General features: G+C 43.3%; 1 protein-coding gene across 1 annotated transcript in view; it reads right to left on the reverse strand.

The window, feature by feature from the left end:
* Nucleotides 1–5680, reverse strand: part of Grin2b (glutamate ionotropic receptor NMDA type subunit 2B) — a 438669-nt gene extending 432989 nt beyond the window's left edge. The window contains exon 1 of the mRNA XM_034511798.2: nt 5376–5680. The gene's annotated coding sequence lies outside the window, so the exon portion shown is untranslated. The remainder of the gene's footprint in view (nt 1–5375) is intronic.
* Nucleotides 5681–22747: the final 17067 nt, after the last annotated feature.

Here is a 22747-nt window from a genome sequence, read left to right on the forward strand (position 1 = left end):
CCTCCAAAACTCCTGTTTGTTCAAGAAAGAATTCAACCACCAACCCCTTCCACGAATCCCTCCACACCTCTCCCCCCACCTTCTTGCCTTTAAAGGTCTTAAACAAGTGAAGCTCTCCTCACCCTGTGTCCTTGAAGACCTCCAGGATATAGTTTATCTGCTACTGGAATATGCAGAGCCAATTCTTCATAGCCTGATTAATATTGCTTTTTTTTAAATCAGGTATGTATTGAATAATTGAACAGAGCAAAAAGCATAAAGATAAATTAAATAAAGTAATAGCTGTGTGCATGAGAAAAGACAAATGGGTGTTAACAAGAAACTAAGAAGCAGAAGAAATGAGAAGAAAACTATCATTATAAGAAAGCTCGGAATAAGAAGGTATAGAGGAGACAAAAAGGTGTACTTGAGTAGAAGAATTATAAACAAAAAAAAATAGAATAAACAGATAAAATTAAACATACTTTTTCTAATAAAAAAAATCAAAGCAAAGATGCTATGGATGCCACAAGATTTAATTAAGAGATTCGGTATTAATTATGACGGCATTCAGATGCACAGAGGGTGTGAACCTGAGCCCTGTCATACAAGAACTCTGACATGATAAACTCTTATCAAGCCTCACTGCAGACCTATCAAATCAGAATGTGCATTTTAATAGCACCCCTTGTGACTTCTGCATGCAATAAAGTTTGAGAAGTAATGATGCAGATATCCAAAGTGCACAGACAATAGTCAGCTCTCGCTGCCATCGATGGGGGATAGCAAGCATTAGTACTAAGGAGCTATGCAACCTTGGGACAATCACTTCCCCACATCTCAGCTTCTTCATCTGGAAAGTGAGGACAGAGTAGATGCCTACTAAGCTTCAAGTTCTTGATTACATCTCCCGGCATACCAACACCTCATTCATTCTAAACCATCAGACAAAAAAAATAAAAAAATAACAAATAGCACCACTGACTGATAAACATTGTGCATCCTGTCCTTGCTCGTTCTCCCAGTGTTTTCCCGGTATCTATCAGATGCCTGTCTCTGCGTTGAGTGCAAATGATTCCAAGATGAATACACATCTCTCCCTGCCCTTGAGGAGCTCATGAGCTTCTGAGAGAAGGAAAGAGGACGCGTAAATAGGAGAAAGCAAAGGGGTCTTAGAACCTCAAATACATGCTAGTAAAACAGAGACAAGGCACAACCACAGTGCTGGGAGCAATGAGGAAGGACTGTTACCAGGGAACAACAAAATCATTGAGTTCTTCCCTGCCAACCTCAGCTGACAGGGCTAGAGAGTGACAAGATAGAAATAAGTTACCGGAACACCAAGCAAAGCAAAGAAGGACCCAGTACACCTCTCTGGTCTACAAATCCTGAGAAGTTGATCCACCCAGTGGATCAGGGTAATAGTCACAGACAGTTAACATCACTACTGCATCTAGACCTCAGAAACCAGAAACCTACCTTCTCTGAGTTCTGTGTGCTCCCTCTACTGACTGTGCTCAGTTCTTCCCATCTTCAGCCTCCTGGAAGACAATACCAATTCAACCACTAATGTCTCCCCGGAGGTTTCTTCTATGGTTACAAAGAGGACAGGCACTTTAATAAATGTAAACAATTCATTACACTAGCAACTCTTTTGATCTGTATTTGTTTACATCAGAACCGTGCAATAGTACCCAATCCTGTACAGGGTCACGGAGACTAAAAGCAGGGTATACTGAAAGGAAGTAATAGCTAGGATTCTTAAGGACTGTGAAATGGCAACGAGAAGGAAGGCAATCTTAACTTTGAAAGCTCCTACTCTTGACCCCCAACAAGACACCAGAGATGAGGTCATTTGCTATCATCACTGTTCAAGAAACAGGCCCGTCGTTTGTAACACCTGCTTCCAACCTACACAATGGTCAGGTCATCCCTGGATTCCTTCCTTCTCTTCTATGGCTCTAGATGTCAATTTGAGGTCATGGTTTCTTCATATCCATTTTCCTTTCCCCCTGCTTCCTTCCGGTTTCATAGTCTCCAAGCATTAACTAAATGTTTGCAGTAGTTGGTCAATACTGGTGAAGATGCTACCTTCATTTGACTCTTGAAGAAGAAACCCTGTTCTTGAGTTTACCATAGCCATAAAGGAGATGAAAAAACACACTTCAAAAATTATGATGTGCCCCAGGATCCACTCGGTCCTGATTCTCCCCCACTAAACACTAGTCACTCACTACACCAGCCAACTCTTGTCCCTGTGTCTCTCTCAAAGGTAGCCATTGCTCCTCCCCATGCAAGCCTAGGTAGAGTCGAAGGTCTGAGAAGAATGTCTGAGTTCTAAAGCCATCTCTTTGGAGACAGAAGCACAGTGACAAGACCCCTTGCTGTTCACCCTCCCTCCAGAAGAAGTCGCTCTTCTTAACCAGTCCAAATAAATAAATAAATAAATAAGGAAGGAAGAAACACCTGAGATGCAAAGTAGTGACGAAAGGAACTTCTCTCTCTTTCTCCATCCTCTCCTTACTGTCATTCTCCTCACTTGTATTCTCTGCCTACGTCCACCCCTGACAAAGATCACACACCATCAGTAGCAGAACAAGAGTCTGCAGGTGGGCAGGCTTCTTAGAGTTGGAACCAACAAGAGAGATGAATTTGACAGCTCTCTGGCATGCTCTGCTTCTGTCTCTGCACACTAGCACCAGGCATGTCACCCCTTCCCCAGGTCCACCCTGCACCAACATACCTGGAACACAGGAATCGAGCCACATGTGGTGGCTCCCCTTAATGCTACATCTCTAGCCATGCTTTCCTGGGAAGTCATAGTTTCCTATTCATTTTTCCTTCATGACAGACCACAGAGTCTCTTTCATTGCTGTTGACTTTGTTCTTCTTCCCACTACCAGTCCCACCACTCCCCATGTCGCCCTTGCCACAAGGGTGAGGGCAAAAAGCAAAGAGATGAAGGAGAACCCATTCAGTGATGAAAAGGGAAGACAGCCACAACAACAAACCCAGGAAGGCCCAGAATGCCACCAAGTCAGGCATCGTGGGCACTGCTCACGACGACAGGTCATAACAGCTTCCATGCCAGAGTCTCCAAAAATGGTTTGAAATACCAAAAAGCTGAAGGCCACCTGTGGCTGTGCTTCCCTGACACTTGACGAGTCTTTTCCAACTGGATCACCTCTCTTTTCTTCCTAGCTTTCTCAGCCCCTTTGCCTTCTCTTCCTTCGTAATCTACTCTTTAATCTCTTCTCCTTTGCCCAGTCCTTGGGCCAACCAATGACAGCTTAGAACTTGAGTAAGTCTTACTGGCATGCATGGTAAAGGAGATGGTTGGAACCCTGAGCAAAGCCTCCCTATTGATTTTATCGCAAAAAAAAAAAACATCAATTTTTATCACCAAGGTCCTACTCAGTTGCAGAACACTATCACAGGCAACTGCGATGCAAAAGAAGCCACATGCCCTGTGGATACCCGCCTCACCTTGGCCACCAGTGCATATGAACTCTCCGCACACTGAGCCAGCATGCTCGCCCATTCCTCGGTTCTATTTTGAAGGGAAACAAGAGTTCATCCTTCTACTTGAAGGAGGAGAAGAAGTCAGGGAAGCCAGCTCGGGTGGCTCGAAGGTGAGCACACACACCAGATAACCTCAGCTATTTTCGGACGTGGTGAGAACATGATTCAAATTGGGATCCCAACCTCACTCTCACTACACCATGGTTACAGATGAATACTTCAGCAACAAGAGCTCAGGTATGGGGCCTAAGGGAGAGGAACAGTACATTTGGACGGCATCCATATCCATCCTTACAGAACAATAAAGAACTATCACCCACTGTCATTTTGAGTGACTGGCAAGGACCTTCTACTACCCCCCCTACAACACTTTAGTATTTTTAGGTTGTTCCTAAGGATGTTTTTTTTTTTTTAATGACTTGGGTGGAGGGGGAGGGAGTGTTTGGGAAAGGACTATTGACTACTCGTGGTTCTCCTACATATTTTTGAAGACCCTTTCCCAACCTCATTCCTGCATGAGAATATCTTTGGAGTTCAGAGGGTGTATAGACAGTGTAGAAAGAAGATGAGCAGCTGGGTCCCCATCTTGGCCCTCAAGCCAGAGATGCTATGATTTTCTCAGGAGTTGTCTTGGCTTGCCCAAGTGGCTAGCAGAAGAACTGTTAGCCAAGTCTTTTCCATTCCTGTTGCTATTTCTCTTTTCAAATGCTGTCCAAGATAACTGGGCACATTTTACATATATATATAATATATATATATATATGTAAATATATATATATATTATATAGGTTTGATAATGTTTCTTCACATATATAACAATTTCAGGTATTATTGAAATGGATGTGAGGATAAAAGAAATTATAATATAAATTGTATTTTTGAGGGTATAAGAGGAACACAGGCAAGCAGCACATCCCTTTGTTCAACACAAAGGCTCACATGTCGAATTCTGCACCCCTTCCACATGCACGGTGCTTTAGAAGTCTGCAAGATAGCCATTTAGCAAGAGTGTGGAAGTGGCAGTTTGCTTGGAGGATGTGCGGGTATAAATAGATGTGTGGACAGAAGGAGAAATTTACAGCTCAAAAATAATAGCACACGGGGAAAAGATACAAATGAAAAGCAGAATATTGACAGAATCCCTTCTTTTCAAGCTTAAGGTTGGAGACTTCAGGCTGCAGCATCCAGGTGTTCTGAGACCAGCCAGTCCCTGCCTACACCTGCACCTCTGCAATAGGCCTCCTGGGATCTAAGGGCCCAGTTTCAACCCTTTCTTTAGACACCAGGTGGGTTTCAGGGCAATAGCCACGATAATTCCAAGCAGGATTTTTCTTTTTTTATTTATTTATTTATTTATTTATTTATTTATTTATTTATTTATTTATTTTCACAGAGCATAGAAAGAATACCTAGAAAGGAGAGGCAGGAGATAGGGAAACAGAAAGAAAGATGGCAAGGAACAAGTCTCAGCTTGGAGGAAAAGAAAATCTAGATGCCCATCAAAATCTAACATTAGCTCTGTGTGAATAAAATGCTGTTTAAGTAAGAGAAGCATACAGGTCCCCGGCTGCCTGTGTCTGCATATAGACAGACACCCCTTCCACCTCCAACCTCTCCTGTGCCTGCATACAACCACCCCCACCACCTTGCCGGAAAAACAAAACCTGTTAGATGGCAGAAGCATGAGAAACGACCTGGAGGTCCCCTTCTTTGTCACAGAAGCCTTTCCCCCCAAACAGCATTATTTTGAAATCATGTTTTTTTTTTTTCTTTCCAGAAAAAAAAATATCAGCGGAGGTATTGGAAAAGACAGATTAAAAACAAGAAATCCCTACCCCAGGTGAGGAAGAAGAATAAAACAGAATGTGCCCTACCTTGGTTTGTAGAAGCCAAACCTCTAGGCGGACAGATTAGGGGAGAGAGCATGTTGGGAATATCCGGGGTCCTCTTCTTGCTTGCATATCCACATAAGAAAGACGGAGGATAAAGGAACGGAAGAAAATTTAAAATCCAGTGTGGTGTAAATTTGGTTTTAATCTTGTGTCTTGAAGAGATGCAAATTCAAAGAAAAAATGTAACGGTAAAAGGGAATCTCAGGGTGTGGAGAGCGGCTCACAATGCAGAATCCAGAGTCATTATTCCATGTGCATGTGAGGTTAGCAGCCCGAGTATATAGATTTCAGTAGTCTTCAGCAATTACGGGTCGGGTTCCTTTTTCTTTTTTCTCTTTTTCTTTTTTTTTTTTTCTTTTTAATTTTTTGAAGCTTTAGTAGAGGAGTCTCTGTGTGGAGAAGCTGGGGGCCGGATCTATCCCTCCGTGGAGCATGGTCATTCCCAAAGCGTCCCCTTCCTAAGGGGGAAAAAAGAGGAGGTCAGGGTTTGATTCGAGTGTCCCCCGAAGGGTTAGCAAAATGCATGCCTAAAAAAAAAAAGATCTATATATCAAGTCGTTATAAGAAAAGGGGGAGGAAACCCTGCATTTCTCACAGAGTACACACGGGAGGAATTGAAAACAGCTGGCACCAATCTATAAATAATTCAGAAAAGGTCTGCCTATGCCATTCCTGGGACGGGCATGGATGAAAGGTGAGAAAAGCCAACGTGAATGGGAGAGAGGGATGAGGGAAGTGGGAAGGAAGCAAGGAGGAAGGCAGGGAGAGGAGGCTCCACACAGCAGTTCACACTCACACACGCGCGCGCGCGCACACGCACACCATCCCCACTTAACTCGCCAGCGAGTGCGGCCCCCAGCCCCATCTGCAATGCTGCTGACACGTCTGGCTCGCTCTCCTCATCTCCTCCAGCAGCCCAGCCTCCTCCCACCCCGGGCTCGTGCTCAATAGGTTCTGATTGTGCACCGGTCGCACACTGGGCATTTCTTGGATGGGGCACACTGACACGCGCGTACACACGCCCCCGACGCGCACGCGCCCCCGCGCGCACTCACACTCACCCCCGCGCACACTCACGCCGCCGGCGCGCTGATGTGCAGCGCACCGGGCTGCACCTGCAGCCCGAGGATTGGACTGGAGGGTCGCAGCGCGTGGCTCCCGCCGCGGGCACCGCTACCCAAGCCTCTCCCCTAGATGGGATTAACCACCCCAGAAAGACCAAAGGCAGTCCTGTCCCCTTCCCCCTCCCCAAAAATATCCTTTTGTTTAAAAGAAAAAATTAAAAACCATCCAAAATAGCAAGTGCCCGGTGCTGCTGGATTGGAAAGCTATACCCAACACAAGGTTGGGTGACAGTGCCAAGGCTTCGAGCCTTTATCTGCCTGATTTCCCCAAACCCTCAAAATTGAGATTCCAAAGCGAGCATTTACGTACCGGTTCTGAGTGCCTCAGAGGTGGTAGTCTCCGGAGAGGGGTGGCGAGTGTCGAGGGTTTGAGAGGTTTCCTTTCCTGCAAAGCAGGAGAGATGGATCAGTCTCCCGGGTTGGGAAGTTCACTACGACTCTTTGCAGAGCAGAAGGAAATGTATTCGGATGTCAGCTCCTCTGGATGCCAGGGATGGAGAGGGAGCTTGACCCGAGAAGAGCTTCTCCATAGAGCCAAGCCCCGAGATTTCCTAGAGGTGAAGGAACCCAAGGAAGTGGTGCTGGAAAGGGGGTGGGGGAGGACCTTCCTTTCTCAAAAAAGGGGGGGGTGGAGAGGCAGGAGAGCCCAGATTCCAGTTGGTGGTGATGGGAGCCGGGGGAGGGGAAGCGGGCGGGGGCAAGTCAAGCGTTCGGCAGCAGGAGAGGAAGAGCAGGGGAGGAGGGGGAGAGTAAGAAAAATGGGTATTAATCACCGGCGACGCGGGGAGGGCGGGGACATCAAAGGTCCTGGTCTTGATTTGGGTCTCACACCCAGGAACGTGCCACTCAAGCGCGCGCTCGCGCGCGCACACCACACACACACACACACACACACACACACACACACACACACACACCCTACCTCTCACACTCCGGCTCAGGAGAAGAAACCCAAGAGGCAGGGTGTGTGTGCACGCGCGTCCTCTTGCTCTCCACCCCCCACCCCTCCCCACCCCCAAACCCCCTCCATCACCCCCTCACTCCTACTGCTAAGACTCTTGGCTGAGGCTGCTTCTCACGTCATGAGCTGGGGGAAGTGGGGTAGCCAGGGGGTGGGAAAAGCTTAACCCGAGTCCGTGGTGCCTCCTCCTGGCAGCAAAGAGGAATAGCAGCGAGGTAGGGCGGCTTAGGGGTGAGGGGAGCGAGACAGTGACCACCATGGACCACCCCGCAGGGCTGTGCAACTCAGCCCAAGGCCACGCTGCAGACTGGCACTGAACCCCCTCCCCTGGTTCCACTCAGCAGCCTTTGCTTGGGTACCTGCTTTCCGGGGCAGAGTACAACTTAAAGGCAGGATTCCTACCTTCAGGGAGCGTAAGGTCTGTCTTCAGTGCAGGAAATTGATGGTTAAACAATAGGGAAGCAGGTAAATGTAATTAAAGACTGAATTGTTCAGCATGGTGTGTGTGTGTGTGTGTGAGAGAGAGAGAGAGAGAGAGAGAGAGAGAGAGAGAGAGAGAGAGAGAGAGAGAGAGAGAGAGAGAGAGAGAGAGATTTTCTGGCCGCTAAGAAAGATTTGAGGACTTTGAGGTTCTTTTTATAAGTGGATTGCATTATTTAAAGATCTCAGTCAAAAATGATAGACAAACGAATGTTTCCCATATGAAATGATTTTACAGCACTGACTAACCCAGCTTCTCTAAAAATGGAAAACGGCATCTATTTCTCTCCCTCTTAAGTTGTTTTAAGTTTTGGGAGTCCTTGTGACCACTTGTAGTGTTATCTATTTTTCAATATTAATATTTTTGTAGATACATCCTTGTTATTCTCACCCATTGTCTCTGCAATGATCCAGAACGTTACAGTGGTGGTGAGCTTTTATGGCAGTGAAACAAGGGGCTTCCCGCTCACAAGCCTGGGAGGATGTGACCGTGACCGGAACACACAGGGAATGGTTCCATTCGAGGAGCAACCTGGACCTCTAGCCTATGTGCCAATGCGGGCCCCGTTCTAGGAGAAGCCTGGATCTCTATGCACTGGCCTCTAGTCCAATCAGCACTAGGAACATCTCAGGCTGGTTCTCAACGGCGATGTGTTTTTCTGTTTCCCTGAACTTTGCCAGGCTTATTCTTGGCATCTAATGTTTGCAAGACACACAAAGGAGAACACAAATACCGCAGATTCACAAGCCATACCGTGTGCCTCTCTGTAACTGTTTCCACTCTTTCCTCAGACAAAGTGAGGTTGATCGCCTACTCTTTTGGAAAACTGTGAATTGTGGCCGTTGCTCTGCTGGATGCTCACAACAGCCAACCCGACCCAACCATGTGCACATTTCTAGTGACTGGAGCAAAGGTCCAGATGTCCTAAGCCAGGATTGGGGGGCAGGGGCGGGGAGCACTCTGCCTTCGGTCTCCCAGAAATGCTTTTTTTCCTTCAGAATGAGATCCACGCCCACTTAGACACTTTTGTGGGTTGACTCGTAGCCCACTCTTCTAAGTAGGTTTTTCTTTTCCATTTCACCTCATAGGCCTCCCAATGCCCTTTTCTAAAACTTGCATATTACTCTATTCTGTTTCCATCCTCTCCCTTGCCCAAACCCAACATTTTCATTTCATCCTGTCCACTCTTGCTAGCGGAGAGCAAAAAAAGGAACACACATCTCCACTCTCTCCTTTTGGAAGTCTAATTCCAGGTCGTTTTCGTCATCCAAGCCTGAATTGATTTCTGTAACCATTTCGGGGATTTGATAGTGAGAGGTGGCATCTGGCCATCTTACTCTCCGAGTCTACCTGTCCTGTGTGGAAATGTACAGCACAGTTCACTCTGCTAATTTTCACAATGACTGAGAAATACCTCTTGTGTGTATCATCCCGGTAATAACACCACAGTGGGTAAAGAACTGACCAGCCAGAAGGAAAAAAAAAAAAAAATAGCCCTGAGCCATTTGTGTTCTGCCATACAATACTATCGGCAATTCAATCATGAAAGTCTCAATCACATGAAGTAACCATTATTGACCTATAATAAAAAAGGCAATTTCATGAAACTCAAAGGAGAATTGTATTCCTTGGTCTATTTCCCGTCTTCCCAACTAGTTGCTTAGTTCCTTTTATAAAATTAATTTTTCTGAGAATTTCTTACATGAGTGTGCTGTGCTTTGTGACATTCCCGGGCCTCCCTGCCCACTCTTGTGTGGCCTTAGTGATTCTTCGGGTTTTTCTGAGGTCGCTGTCCTGCTTGGTTGTTCTGAGGACAGGGCTAACTCATCTTAGGAACCACCGAGCTAAGTGAAAAGTGCTATCCTTTCTCCAAGGTGTACCTTCCCTGGAAACAAGGGCTTTTCCCTCTGATTCTCGGACTTCCAGCATCCAAGTTTTTGTTTCTTTCCTTTTCTTTTGGAACTAAGTTGAGCCTAGGACTCTGCACATGCTGGGCAAATGCCCCAGCACTAAGCTGTATCCCAAGCCCCATTCCTACTTTTTATTTTGAGACAGTCTCACTATGTCACCCAGGCTGCCCTGAACCCCCACACGTAGCCCAGGAAAGTCTTCTCTCAGCTTGGTGTCCTGGGGAATTGGGATCACCTCATCTCCCAGCCAGGCCTCCCGTTGATGTTTGGGCTTCTCACAAAAGTCCACAAACTTCTCAAAAGAACTACCTCGGGGAACCCCCACCCTCAGACTCACAAATTTATAACACTGTTTCTCTGTTTTGCAGACAAGATATTTGCTTACTCCTAGCCAGGCTGCATAGAAGGTGGTATTCTAACAAAAGAAGATGGCGGATTGCACTTTGAAGCCTTCTTTATTGAGGAAAAGCTCTTGCCTCAGGCTGCTAAGGACATAGCTGAAAGTATTCTGCCAGCTGGCTGGACTCAAAAAGAAGACACAAGAGAGGCTGCAAACATTTGTTCTTAACCCAATGGGCAGACATAAATCACATATCTTATAAGACTATGTGTACGTACATATACATCATATAGATATAGCAATGCCTTTCATATCAGACACTAGTAACAAAGAATAAGCCTGGAGTTTATACAGTTTAGAGTGCCTATTTAAGAGAAAGAGGTTTTTTTATAGTGTGAATGTGAATACTCAAAATGTGGAAATAAATCACAACAATTTAAAATTCTTTAATATTCATAAATGTTATGAAACAAAAAATTTAAATAACAACTCTTGTGAGGAAAATGCCTGACACTTCAGAAACACTTGCTTCCATTTTTAAAATACATATCTGGGAACATCTCTGTACATAATGATTTAAAGTAACATGTCTATGAAAGTAATCAAGTAACAGAGAGTTGGCGCTGTTTTTCACTTTTGAGATAATTTAGAGTAATGGCTTTCTCATTGCTGGACATGGAATATACATTTTGGGGAACTCTCAAGTTTGGGAAAGAAAGATCATCAAATTTCATTTTTCTGTAGCTGTGAAGTTATAAGCATTTCAACTTCCCTGAACTAACCTTGAATTGTCCTAGAACCGACGACGCTGACTTGTTTCCGACAGGTCTCAGGTCTGACATTATCAGTGGCAGCGGCAGGATTTTGTCTCATATCAGACAGAAGAATTAAAATCCTTTTCCCTAGGTGTCCGTGTGACTCACTCCTCTTCATTAATTAGATTATCCAATAATGCCAGAGTCTGCTCATTATTTCTATTCAAAGTTCTCTCTCTTCTAAAAGAACTCGGGTTTTACGTGATCTGTGCTGGGGAAGAGCAGCCGTGGCTCCTTCTGTCAGACTCATTTCTGCTGATGCCAGTGTTCAGCTTCATCTGAACTCGTCTGTTTTCGATTTCACTGATTTGCATGAGTCTTCTCCTGGTTCTTTGATAAGTGAGTATAGCCAGTGGGGGAGGGGCTCCTCCAGCAGAACCCAAGCAACTCCTTCATTAAAATGTCCCAAAGTGTCCTTCCAAGCTGCATCAAGCTTTGAACTCTTTCCCTGAACTTTGTGCAACACTCCATTTGGATTTCTCTTCCAAGCCTATTAAATTTTTAGAGGCTTGGCGTCGAAGAGCTCATTTCTAAACTTCTGAGCCCCTTTCAAGTGGGAAACAGTGCACACAGATTCTTTCAACGAAGTTTGAATTTGTCAAGCATGTTTAAAATAGATACTCTGGAGGAGAAAGAGATGGCTCAGTGGTTAAGGGTGCTTACTCTTCTCACAGAAGACCTGGGTTCTGTTCCCAGCACTCAGATGGTGGCCCTAGTTCCTGTAACCCTAGTTCCAGGGACTCTGATGCTGCCTTCTGGCTTGTAGAAGCAAGAGCACACATGCGAACAATAAATAAATAAGTAAAAATAAATCTAAAGCAGATATTTTGTGAACAAGACATAGCCGTTATGGTGCAGACTTGGACTTTCAACACTGGGGAGGAGGACCACAGGTCCCTCCGGATCCACTGAACAGCCATCTTGAGTTACTTGGCAAGCTCCAGGTCGGAGTGAAAGAAAGAGGGTGGGGAGTGAGAGGGAGAGGGAGAGGAAGAGGGAGGGGGAGAGGGAGAGAGGTGGGAGAGGGAGAGAGTGTTCAAAAAACAAGGCAGAGGGCTCCTGAGGAATAACACTGGAAGTAAACCTCTGTGAACACACACACCACACACCACACACCACACACCACACACCACACACCACACACCACACACCACACACCACACACCACACACCACACACCACACACCACACACACACACACTAAAAGAAGGAAGGAAGGAAGGAAGGAAGGAAGGAAGGAAGGAAGGAAGGAAGGAAGGAAGGAAAGAAGGGCAGACACCCACAGACAGTATTAGGGCCTCTCCATGGTCTGAGACAGGGCTGTGGTTTTGAAGCTGCCTTTACTTCAAAGTCAGTCCTACCTCTGCTCTGTAACCTAATAAACAGCAGACTTCTTGTTTCTGAGGAAACACTAGAATGACAATTTTTTTTAATCTTTGAAAAAGTGATTTGTTAAGGGCTGAGTCAACAATGCACATAGGAAAGTCTGTGCTAAATCCAACTCGCCTTCCTTTGCTTGCTCTCGGGGAGCACAGACACCAGGCAGAGCATTTGGTTTTAATGCCTCTCATGAGCCTGCTGAGCTCCTGCCTTCTCCTCTTTTCAAAGAATATCTGTTTTGTTCTTATCATAATGATATTAATTATTCAACCCAGGCAATCTTTTTCAGGATAGATAAATAACTCGCACCCTTGTCTGAAGGCTTGCTTGTCCAGCAACCATAAAGATTACTCATTTTTCAATGCCTTCTATGGAGCCTCTTGTGTGATTTGTTGTGACACCTTGCTCCTAAAATGGACCCTGTTCTTTGAAAAGTTACACAAGAGAGCAGAGGTGAAGGAATAAGGAAGACCGAGAGGAGGGTAGCTTCTAAGAAGGAGGAAGATGCAGTGTGGTGGGGAGGGGCCAGGGGACCTTGGAAGGGGAGGATTTGCACAGAGCATCCTTTCTGCAGTCGCTTACCTCCTGCAGGAAGACATCCAAAATGGAAACAACCACTAGTCAGCACAGTTAGTGTTGGCATTGTCTTACTAGTTTGGTTTGTTTTTTTTTTTTTTTTTTTAATTATTATTATTGCTTTAACGCAGCAAAGATGCAACACTATATCTGTATATCTGATCCAAGTAAATTTTTTTATTTTGAAAATTATTTTATGTGTATGTGTGTTTTGTATGTATGTATCTATGTATCTATATATGTATGTATGTATGTATGTATGTATGTATGTATGTATGCACACCGTGTATGTGCAGTTCCTGAGGAGGCCAGAAGGGGGTGGTGTATCCCCTAAAACTGGAGTTAAAAACAGTTGTGAGCTGCCAGGTAGGTGCTGGGAATCAAACCCGGGTCTTCTGGAAGAGTAGACAGTGCTCTTAACTGCTGAGCCATCTCCCCTGTCTCGTGTTTGTTTGTTTGTTTGTTTGTTTTAAGAAATTCCTTAGAACTTTAATTTTCATCTCTAAATATATATGGTGTGTGTGATCAGAATACAAAGAACAACTTCACTGATAATCACATAGAGAAGATATTTACTATCAGATTACTCAAACTTCTTAGGCTATGTGGCCTATTTTTTCCCATCACCGACACTATGGATGAGAAATGTCGTCACTGTCTTAAGGCACTGTGAAACATCTTAGCAGAAGCTGTCAGATAATGATGCAAACAAGGAAACACAATGCAGACAGACTGGATCCTCACCTCTCCCCAGCTCCGTCTCCCTCTGCACTCAATTCTCTCCCCAACTTTATCTCAGGATTTTCCCTATGGGCAGTATCAGGATGCCAATATATTTTCCCACATCATATGTCTCTTCCCAAGTAGATCTTCACTCTCAAAGCAGCAGCTGGCATCATCCCTCACAGAGATACCATCTTGTTTTCAAACCCTCTTTGGTAAGTCAAGGTTTTGGTAATCTCAAGGGTAGATTTTGCTGATGGTGATGGATGCTCACTTCTGTAAAAGGCATATGGCCTTTGGTGTTTGTCATCCTGTAGTACCCTTCCGTCTCCATGGACAGTGGAGAGAACTCATGTGAAGCTCAATTAAAGGAGATAAAAACAAAGAAGCTTCTGGATCTCCTGCTTGAGTTGGGAGTAAGAGGGCCTATGGAAAGCCTGACACTCTGAAGAAGCAAAGGGTGCCAGCAGAACATGACATTCGTGAGAGCCTACAGAACACGGGGGAGACTGTGTGCAGAAATCTGGACTTCACTAACATACAGAGACAAACAGAAAGACAGGCATGCACACACAGACACATGGACACACACATACACATGCACACACACACACACACACATGGTGCTCTGGAAGAATTCTGAGGTTTACATCTGAAATGGTGGAGGGAGGACTATGTCCCCAATCCATGCATGCAACTGAGAGTCAACTCCCTGAGAGGTGTGTCAGGTAAACTCCACAAGAGTTCAGGAGCCTGCTGAGTCTCTCTGGCAGTGTCTAGATGAATAAGTGAAGGACTTGCAAGAGGCCTAGAGAAGGAGGTCAGTAAATATTTAAAGGCTTTCTACGATGCTGTGATCACTGCAGTATGGTGACCCCACACGAACTCCTCCACAGGATTCCCCAGGATTTAGTTCTGATCCTCCCAGGATGTGAAGGCCTTCAGAGTCTGATCCCAAGTTGGTTCCCCCTGTCTCACTTGTATTTTTCAATTTTATTTTAAAATTGTTTTTTCTAAGTTATAATATTATCAAAATTGCATGAGTGAAGAATTTAAAGAAATCAAACCCATTGGGCACTAGTCTCCCACCCTCTTCACCACCTCCATTTTTAATCTCTAAAAATCACAACTTTATTTATCGGAATTTCTGGCAGATTCCCCAACAGGGGAAAATGACACACTTTCTTACCTCCTAACTTCTTAGTTCATTTCATTATCTACTGACAGCTACAGAAAGGAGGGGTTTGTTTCCTGTCTCAGACAAAGGCGCCAATGTATTAAATAAGCACGTTTCGAATTGGGATGCCCTCTGATACACAGAAGTCATCATTATAGTCAATATGCAGAGTTTCCAGCTGTTTTGGAAATGGCCTTTATTGTGGGTTTTTTTTGGGTTTGTTTGGGTTTTGTTTGTTTGTTTGGTTGGTTGGTTTGGTTTGGTTTTTCGAGACAGGGTTTCTCTGTGTAGCCCTGGCTGTCTTGGAACTCACTCTGTAGACCAGACTGGCCTCAAACTCAGAAATCTGCCTGCGCCTGCTCTGCTCCAACACTGCCCGGCACTTTATTGTGTATTTTGTTTGGTTATTTTGTCCCCTTAGTCCATTTTCATCTACAGTAGTTCCTCTCTGATTTACTCTTTTAGGGTCATCAATTTCTGTTTGTTTTGTTTTGCTTCATTGAGACAGTCTCAATATATAGTGCAGGCTGGCTTTAAACCTGCAATCCTGTTGTCTTCATCCTCAGAGCGCTGGGAATATAGGCATACGACAGAACACCTGTTGGCATCGGCATTCTTTCACAGTGCAGGTGGACATGTGTTAGTTAGCTTTCTTATCGGTGTCATCAACCTGACACAAAGTAACTTAAGGAAGGAGAGATTCCTTCTGGCTCAGGAATGAGGGTACCATCCATCTGGGTGGGGAAATCATGACAGCAAGAGAGTGAGGCACTCACAATCAGGAAGCAGAGACTGATGGACACTAATGCTCAGCTTCTTTCTCCTTTTACTCAGTACGAGACCCTCAACTCATAAAACAGTGCTACCACATTTGTGATGGTTTGCATATGCTCTGCCAAGGGAGTGGCACTATTAGAAGGTGTGGCCCTGTTGGAGTAGGTGTGGCCTTGTTGGAGTAGATGTGGCCTTGTTGGAGTAGGTGTATCACTGAGGGCCTGAGATTTAATACCCTCTCCTAACTGCCTGGAAGCCAATATTCTCTTAGCAGTCTTCAGAGGAAGATGTAGAACTCTTAGCTCCTCTTGTACCATGCCTGCCTGGAAGCTGCCATGTTCCCACTTTGATGATAATGAACTGAACCTCTGAACCTGTAAGCCAGCCCCAATTAAATGTTGTCCTTACGAGAGTTGCCTTGGTCATGGTGTCTGTTCACAGCAGTAAAACCCTAAGACACTAAGGTAGGTCTTTCCACCCTAGTTAACCCAATCTGGAAGCTCCCTCCCAGACATTCCCACAGGTTCATTTCCATGGTGATTTTAAGTGGCACCAAGTTGACAAGATTAATCATCACAACCAATATTATAGAATATTTCACATTAGACCTGCCTGATTTCTTTTCCTCTTGAATAGATTAAGGATAATAATATCTTTCGGCAAGTTGATATCACTAACCTCCCTGGCACATCATTTTAGTTGTCTCACAAAGCTAGACCCTTGACTGATGATGCCAATTTCAACTGATGGTTTGGAGGTGATTGACAGGTGTCAGCATTGTAAAGCTCATCTTCCTTTTATTAACAAGTCCTCTACGGGGTGACAATTGGAGACCATGCTCCATGTTCCCCGTTGCCTAATAACTCAAGGAAAGACATTATTGAGGTATAAAGCTTCCGACTGAATGTCAGTTGTTGGCAGTGGTATTAGAGCTGTGGACGTGAGCAATGCTAAAACTGTCATATATACAAGTGAATGTGCATATTTATATTTACATATGTATAAATATATGTGCAATGACATTCCAGTGACAGTAGACACATCAACCACCTAGATCCCAGCTTCTAAATACCATTTCTAGTGAGAGAGAAAAAAAGGTGATTGGAGGAGTGACAAATTTCAGGTCAGTAGTAAGGTAAAAACAGATTGCCTTGTTTGGCTCAGGAACATTCTCTTAGACCAATAAGAATGTGCCAAAGGAGAAAGGCTGGCTTAGTGGGTCTTAAAGTCCAATTTGGGCTATTATAGCATGTTTTAAAATGACCATTATAATTGAAAAAGACTCTATCAGTCCATAAGGATACTTCCAAGGGAGAACAAAGGGAAGACAACTTGTTCAGGACAGCTACTCCATTCACCATTTTACCCCATGGCTGATGGTGAGTACTAGTAAATGGGGTTTTGATGATGAACTTTGGCAAGAAACAATCACAACCTTATCCATAATCTACAAACAAAATGGATATTCTCTTGTATCCTACAAATGAACATCTTCCTTCACTTGATCAGTGTTTACTGGAGCAAGTTTACAAATCCTTCCAAAGTCCCTTCTTGGCAAATTTCTCTTTTACCTGTTGGATGATTTCTGTGTGCACTAATTTGCATATAATTTAGTCATTATTTAGAGGGGGAAAACTCTACTAACCATTATTTAGGAGCAATTTATGAATTTCTTTTCACAAAAACACTCCACCAATTTGTTTTTGTGTGACGGGGGTGGGAGGACCTTCCTTTATGTCGCTATGGGGAAACCATCATTCATGCCAGGCAAAGACTTTCCAGTATAGCTAATTTGGAGTCACTCATGTTTCTGTAGTAACCCCTTACCTATGCTCTGTATGTAAACCCCATAAACTCATTGATTCCCCAAGGGGAAACTTTAGTGGACTCAAACTTTGGCTTGTTATTGGAACTTAAGAAACACAGGGGCAGAAGTTACATAGTCCTACCCAGGAAGAAAATTCTCACAACAGTTTTTATTTTTTTCTGGTTTGTTGGTTGGTTGGGGTTTGTTGTTATTGTTGTTGTTGTTGTTGCTGTTTTTTGGTTGTTTTGTTTTGTTTTGTTTTGTTTTGTTTGAGACAGAAGTAAAAGTCTAAAACTCCAGTAGACCTATCTATTCTAGCTAGAATTTGGGAGGTTGCATTTGGGGAAGTTGAATTCTTTTTGTCTTCCTATAATACAACCTTTCCCTTTGCACTACATGATACTGCATCTTGGGAGGACCGTTTTCCCCTACACATTGACTTTGGATTTGGCCACATAACTCAGTTGCTCCACTAGAATAATGCAGAAGTTATAAAGCGTCAGTTCCATATCTAGAACTAAAGAAGCCTATCTACCTCCTCTCAAGATTTCGCACTCCTGCTGTGGCCCCAAGAAGAGCATGTCTAGACAATCCTGTTGGTCCTTGTGTGAATGGATGCCACTCTGGATGCTTGCCCAATAATGGGCCAGTTAAGCCAAGAGCCCAGGTCAAGTTGAAGCAAGGAAAATGACTTTGCTTGAAAAATTGGCTCACCTAAAACAGGCTCAGTCTTGTTAACAAAATAAAAAAGGGGGAGAGGTGGAGAGCCTTTGGGGCTGCTTGGCAAGAAGCTGACATGGGCCAAGGACAAGGAAAGGGGCTGCTTGACAGGAAGCTGACTTTGGCCAAGGACAAGGAAGTAGGCTTCAAGCAGGAATCTGACATTAGACTAGAACAAAGAAGTAATTTCAGGTAGGAGTCTAAATCGTAAGCTAAAACAAAGAAGTAATCTCAGGCAGGAATTTAAATATTAGGCCAGAACAAAGAAGTAATTTCAGACAGGATTCTAAATTTTAGGCTAGAACAAGGAAGTAGGCTTCAGACATGAAAATGACCTTGGGCTAGGATAGGGAAGTAGGCTCAGATACTTTGGTCACCCTGATAAGCCTTCAGAAACAGTGATCATGGAAGTGTTCATGTAACTGGGTTTAATGCCTTGCGTTTTCTTTGACTAGTTGTGTTTATTGCCTTGCTTGTTCCCTATTTGCATCTATTGTATTACTAGACCCTCAACCTAGAACTGACCTTATTGCATGTGTATAATCAAAATGGTATAAAAGTCTAAAGGAAGAGGTGGTATAGGATAGGGGGTTCTAGGGAGGGGAAATGGGGAAAGGAGATGACATCTGTACTGTAAATAAATAAAATATCCAAGAAAAAAAAGAAAAAAAAGAGAGAAAGCTTGGCTCAAGACAATGGTGGGTCTTGTCCACCTGTCTTGCCAGATTGCTGATTGTGGAGTTGTTCATATCAGCAGATGTAATTCTTTTCAGAATGATCACCTGAATCAGCTGAGACATGTGGAATTCCAATCAGCTAATCATGAAACATTTTACAGTTCCGCAAACATAAATAACATTCATTATTTCTTAGGCTTCCTGTCTGTATATCTATCTGTCTGCTAGCTTAACAGCTGGCCTTGACTCAAGATATTTTGGCTTCATCACCTTAGTGCTGGGATTATAGGTGTATAATCTACCACACCTAACCCCTCAAGCTATCATTGACACTGATGATTGTATCCCCATGTAATCCCAGAGATATTACAGTGGACACCCTAGAGTGGGTAGTTTGTCTTGAGACCCTTATATTTGATCACCAAAGTCATGCTAATTAAGAAAACATCCTTATTTTCAGCTGCAGCATGAGGAAAGAAGAGCCATGCAGAGAAAAAACCCGAGTCACTCAGGTGAATGCATCCCCCTGTAGGTAACCTTTGTCAACCTACAGATCGTTAAGAATAAATACTTGATGTTTTGATCCACTGAGCTGGAGTGCATCAATTTTATGGTACTATCAAGCTGGTTACATGGAGGGCTAAAGGAAAGTTGGAATCTCAGAGGATATGGTACGATTTTCCGATCTTTGTTGGAAAAAGCAGGTAGGCATTCCAAACTGAGGGGGAAACATGGTATGACTGCAAAGAGGTGTTCATGCAAAAGTAGGAGATAAGATGAGGGATTATGTCTCCTTGTACATTCATGAGTGTAAAGTAGGACCTAGCCCAACTATGCAATTAAAACTGGCAATAAAATGGGCTACATTTAATGGTATAAAAAGTACTCAAGTTGAATAGTTGATTCCCAGCTCCATGTGAAGTGAGAGCATTGCTGGTAATCTCTTATAAGCTCTTAAAAGCCATGGAAGTACACTTGGCATCCCCTTTAAAGAGGAAGAAATAAAAAACAAAGATTAAGGAAATTTCCTCAAATTATACATTTGGCAAGAAATAGAGCCAAAGTTCAAGGTCAACTCATATGACAAAAAAGCTGTTTGGCAGGAGTAGTGGTGTGCACCTTTAATCTCAGAGCTCAAGAGGCAGAGGCAGTTGGATCTCTGTGAGTTCAAGACCAGCCTGATTTACAGAGTGAATCCTAAATAAGCCAGAGATACATAGTAAAATCCTGTCAAAAAAAAAAAAAAAAAAAAAAAAAAAAAAAAAAAAAAGTGCCTTCCAGTCTGTGCCTGCGCCTGTGCCTGAAACAGTCCTAAGGTGTCAGCTCCGCACCCAGAGGAGGCTGGACTCCCAGGAACTCTAACATGCCCAGGAGTATAGAAAAACAACAAAACAAAACAAAACCACAGATAATGGAAGTGACTATTGCAGTCGAACATTTGAGACTTTGTGGCAGCAATTTAACATTACCCATATTACTGGGATTCTTTATAATGGTCAAGGACAAGAGGCTGTGGAAGGAGCCCATGAAACTTTAAAACAATATCTTCATTAAACAAAAAAGGGGGAGATATATCCCTGTACACCGCGATTTATTTAAATCATGTTCTTTTTAATTTTTATTTTAAATTTTCTTAAAAATTTGGAGGCCAAGGAACTTCTTGCTGAGTGTCTATGGCACTCTACAACTAGGCATACTTATGCATAAGTGAAAGGGAAGGATTCACTTACTGGCATAAGACATGATCCCAATCAAGTATTAAATATGGGGAAGAGGACATGTTTGTGTTTTTCTGCAGGATGCTGAAGGAGCATGGTGGCCATCAGAACAACAGGTGAGACATGCTGATGTCAGGACAGAGAATGATGCTGACCTGTAAGCTTGCTGAGTGCCCTGACAGTGGTGACTGGAAGCTGTATTGAACATATGTTCCCGACACACCATTGCTTACCTATACCCATGATGGGACAAGCTGCCTTGCCTCAAGTGTTAGACCTTGTGTAACAGAGAATCAAAAAGACAAGTTATAATGATCCTTGTATTGTTCTTAAATGTGACCAGTTACTCAGATTCAATCATGGGCTGGTCTAGAAATCAATCCAATATTGGAAATAACAGTCTTCATTTGGAAGTCTGGTTCTGTACATTTTCAGAGACATATATGGAAGTTGGCTGCAGTTCTCTATGATGTTATATTAGCAAGAGATAAAGTTGGGGCAGGATCTGGATTTCAAACAGGTGTTAGAACATATGTTAAGGTTCTTTTAATTCTCAAGTTAAAATTACTTTTGTTTCCTCTACAGTATTTAATGTAAGTTGCATTGATTTTACACCTTTCAATTGTGTTTGTGTTTTGAAATCTGGCATGTCAGTTATAGGAGTCTATCAACCAGCTTTTGTTTTAGTGCCTTGAGTATCACAGAACCTTGGTATTCTAAAAATAGCCTGTAAGTACTGAAAGAAATGAGTCAGGCTTTAAGCAGAAGCAAGAGGGTTGTGGGGTTAATTATTGCTGGTATAACACCTTTAATTACATTAATTGCTAGCACCACTGCTTCTGTAATTGCTTTGACACAAGAAGTTAAGACACCTACTTTCGTTAATCATTTAACAAAAAAAATGTTACTTTTGTGTTGAATACACAAGAGGATTTAGATAGGCATTTGGAAGAATGGATTGATGCTCTTTATCCTATTCAAATTATCAGAAGGAGGTTTAGAAATTAAGGGTAAGGAGCCATCTCGAGTGTCATGCTAAATACCATTGGATTCATATTAGTTCTAAAATTTACAGTGGTAGTCACTATAATTAAGAAAAGGTTTAAAGACACTTACAGTATATTTGGCATAATTCTAACACCTCTCTGAATGTTTTAACTTTATGTAGTGGGTCAAATGAATTTCAAGAATGCTGATCTGCTGAGTATTGATGTGGTAGATACTGCTGACAAAATTACTCTTAGCCTGAAGTCAGTATTTCTATTTTGGTCAGGCTTCAAGAATGGCATATATAGCTTGATCATGCTAGCCCTTTTTGTCCTGGGAATACTTTTATTCCTGTCCATCATATTAAAGCTTGTCTTTAACAACATCAACATGTTAACAGCCAAAGTACATGGCTTGAACCTGAAAATGGACCCCCAGACAGAGTTATAAAATTAACAGTCTGGCAAGCCAAGAACAGGTAGGATTCTGCACAGAGCCTTACCAACCTAAGACAGAAGTGCATTGCTTTTGATAATGCATATTCCATAATGGGTAAGCAAGGCATTCTTGTCAGAATGACCTAAGACGGGCTCAATCTTGTTAATGAAATAAAAAGGGGGGAGAGGCAGAGAGCCTTTGGGGCTGCTCAGCAAGAATCTGACATGGGCCAAGGACAAAGAAATGGGCTGCTTGGCAGAAATATGACATTGGTCAGGGACAAAGAAATAGGATTCAGGCAGAAAGCTGACATTAGGCTAGAACAAAAAAGTAATTTCAGGCAGGAATCTAAATCTTAGGCCAGAACAAAGAAGTAATTTCAGGCAGGAATCTAAATTTTAGGCTAGAACAAGGAAGTAGGCTATAGACATGAAAATGACTTTGAGTTAGGACAGGGAATCTGACGCAGATATTTTGCTCATCCTGATAAGCCCTTAGAAACAGTGATTATGGGAGTGTTCACAGAATTTTGTTTATTGCCTTGTTTATTCTTTGACTATTTGTGTTCATTGTCTTGCTTGTTCCTTGACTATTTGCATCTATTGTATTGCTAGTTCCTCAACCTAGAATACTTGCATGACCTGAATACTTGCATGTAATTCAAATGGTATAAAAGCAAAAAGGAAGAGGGGGGATGGGATAGAGGATTTCTAGGGAGAGGAAATGGGGAAAGGGGATGACATCTG

This window comes from Arvicanthis niloticus, chromosome 9, assembly GCF_011762505.2.
Source record: "Arvicanthis niloticus isolate mArvNil1 chromosome 9, mArvNil1.pat.X, whole genome shotgun sequence".
Classification (NCBI taxonomy): domain Eukaryota; kingdom Metazoa; phylum Chordata; class Mammalia; order Rodentia; family Muridae; genus Arvicanthis; species Arvicanthis niloticus.